Here is a 3,097-nt window from a genome sequence, read left to right on the forward strand (position 1 = left end):
ATTATTTTGCTTGGTGAAGATGTAGGACAATGAGACTTCCATCCACTGCCGAATAGAGAATAAATTGAGACAGCCATCTTGGACAGCAGGTTGACATTATCAGCGAATTTGGAAAAGTGTATACCTCAGTGACTTGGCTTCTAGATGTACACTTGCAGAAAATCTTATAAATGTGGACAACTGTATCCAAAATTGCATAAAAAAAAAGAAAAAACTTAAATGTTCATCAGTGTACAATAAAAAAGTAAATTGGAGCACATGCATGCAATGGAAACTATATACTGGGAAAAAAGAATGAATATCTCTGCATATGATCATCAGTAAATCACAAAAACTTAATATTGAGCAAAAGCAGGAAGTCAGAGGAAGATACACATATGATTCCATTTACATAAAAAATTAAAAAGGCAGATCTAAATCTCATACTGGTTAGAGAGATCCACGTGAAGGTAAAAAAAAAAAAAAACTTTAAAGAAAAAAATAGAAGTATTAACACCAAATCAGGATAGTAGTATGATGGGTGGGTGGGCTAAGAAATGAGCTCGTGGTGGAAAGGGGTTAAGAGATTCCCTAATGCACTAGGCATTTCCTGATGTAACATAATTTCTCAGCCTTGGGTGGTAGGTATCAGGGTGTTTTAAAAGCACCAGTTATTTAAAATGCACATGTATAATTTATGCACCTTTTGAATATAAACTTCAAAATTCAAAAGAAATAACAGTAGATAAATAAAAGGAAAGAAGGGGTAGAAATGACTGCAAACATGCAACTTCATTTCTTTCTCTCGTTTTCACTTAAAAAAAAAAAATCTCTGACACAAGCATCGAGTAGTCTTTGGTGTAGGCAAAAACGAGCACCCCTCTAAACTGTGCATTTAATTTCACAGATAGAAATGTCTTTCTGTAGCACATTAGATTTAAATCAAAGCTAGAGATTATTCAATATCTATGAGAATTATATGCGATTTCGTGTTCTATGTAATATTTTTCTAAATGCCTAATAGTTAACAGTATGTATGAAGATTACGATCTTAAATCAATTATTCAGACGTCGAAGTTAGCCAAATGCAGTCCATTAAAATGCCTATTGTTTTATGTTCCTGTCTCCTTTTAAAACAATTTTCAAAGACTAAATCAGTCACGTAAGACACTATCATCCCGTTTCCCCCAGATGTGTCCATGAAGTAACTTTAAAGTCACCCCCATTGTAAAATTTCAGGAGATTTAGATAAGTCACATGCCTGCATTTCAAAAATAGTGGATACCGTTGGAGTAGTTTTCATCTTTGTCTTATGTTCCAAAAGGAAATGGGAAGGTGGCAGACGCTCAAAAACGTTTGTGAGACAACTCAGTGATAACAATGAAGACACGCAGAGCATTAATATCTCACTTTACCCTCTCTCCGCACAACCCTCTGAGGTTCAGACTATTGATGAGCCCCTGAGATACAGAGAATATAAAGACTTGCCCAAAATAAGCAATTGTGCTCAGGTATGAACTGTGGGGGTTTGTCCTCTCTGCCACGCTGATAAATTGCCTTCCCTCATATATAAATGGGCAAAGAGTTTATCACTCTAATTATGCATATGTTATGTATGTACACAGAGAACAGACCGTCTTCATAACGTTTAGTAAAGTTCACATACGTCATTAAATTAGTTTGCAAATTCGCATCGTAACATCTACTGTAGGTAAATTATGTCCATATAGGGCAAATGGCATTGCCATCCCTTTAAGTTAAGGACATCCAAGGGTTTTTTCCATAGGAACTGTAAACTATTTTTTTAAAAACATTTTTTTCAGCTCCCACTGTTGGAGTGAGACTGACATTTCTAGGCGATGACTTGCATGTGCTTCTTTCCATTTTTCGGTATCCTTCATGGTAACACAAGGCTGGTAATTAGTAAAGAGAAAAACTGCCATTGGATAATGCACCATTTTAACTGTCATCCTGCTGGATTGGGGGGAAAAGTTACTCTGTAAGATGAGAGCCTAGTGGTGTCGTCGTATTGACTTCTGTGTCATGTTTGCTTCGGTTTACTAGTCAAAACAAGTTTCCTGGTCCAGAAAGTTCTGTTTGCTTTATGAAAATGAAGCCGTCTTGTTTTCTGGTTCATAAATCATTGTCAAGCGGAGCCAGATAAGAGCAACAAGTTCAGATTCCAAGATGATTATCCTTAGAGATGATGTATTAAATATACGGAATACAACTTGATTTTCATAAGGCATGTTGACTTTGCAGAACTAAGGCTGCAGGAGAAAACGATCAGCAAAGAGGAGGTGTGAGAGCTGGCAAAGTCTAACCAGGCAGGAACACTGGGGAGGGAAGGCAGTGAGCATCTTCTCACGGAAAACGTGCGTGCTCTCTCATTTTCCCTCCATCCTTCACCTGCTGCCATTCCTGTAAGCATGTTTGCACCTCTTTCTTTATCAGCAATTTGGGGAAGGGCTTTAGAAGCAATTCTCTCTTTCCTCTATTATCTGACACTTCTCTTCATCCTCTCTGAATATTGTGAAATCTTGCGAGATTGTTCTTCTACCTCTATACATCCTAACCTCTTCCCTCTGTAATTAGCCTGGTTTGCATGGTGCCTTTGGAATACTATTCCTCTTGCACAGGGGGCTTTTTCATGCCTCCTCAGAGAAACTGAGGGGCCGTGGTTGTGAAATCTGGAGAAAAATCACAGTGGAGTCCAATAGCCTCGTGGGGATGGCCTGAGGTGAGCAGTATCCCTGTGGCCGCTTGGGTAGGGGTTTCTTGTCCATCCCTTGACCTGAAGGCCCCGAGGCTGGCTTTTCCTTTGAGTGAAGAGTTCCAGCCTCCTAGAAAGAGCAACATTTTCTTCTGTGTGAAGTATGTTTTGCCTTCCACCTGGCCGCTTAGTTCCTACTGGAGCCGCGAGTCTCGTGTCAGCCATCCCTCCTCAGGGGCACCACCCCCATCCTCCCGGCCACCATCGGGGCTGTGCTTCCCCAGGCAGTCCCTCAGAGTACACCTTGCACTGCTCCCTCTTCATACTCAGGACTTGGATCATCAAGAATTAATTGCATTATTCATTTTTTTTTTTTTAATATTGCTCTCGCCTGATAAGACGGAA

The sequence above is a fragment of the Pteropus vampyrus genome, unplaced genomic scaffold (genome assembly GCF_000151845.1).
Source record: "Pteropus vampyrus isolate Shadow unplaced genomic scaffold, Pvam_2.0 Scaffold34, whole genome shotgun sequence".
NCBI lineage: Eukaryota > Metazoa > Chordata > Mammalia > Chiroptera > Pteropodidae > Pteropus > Pteropus vampyrus.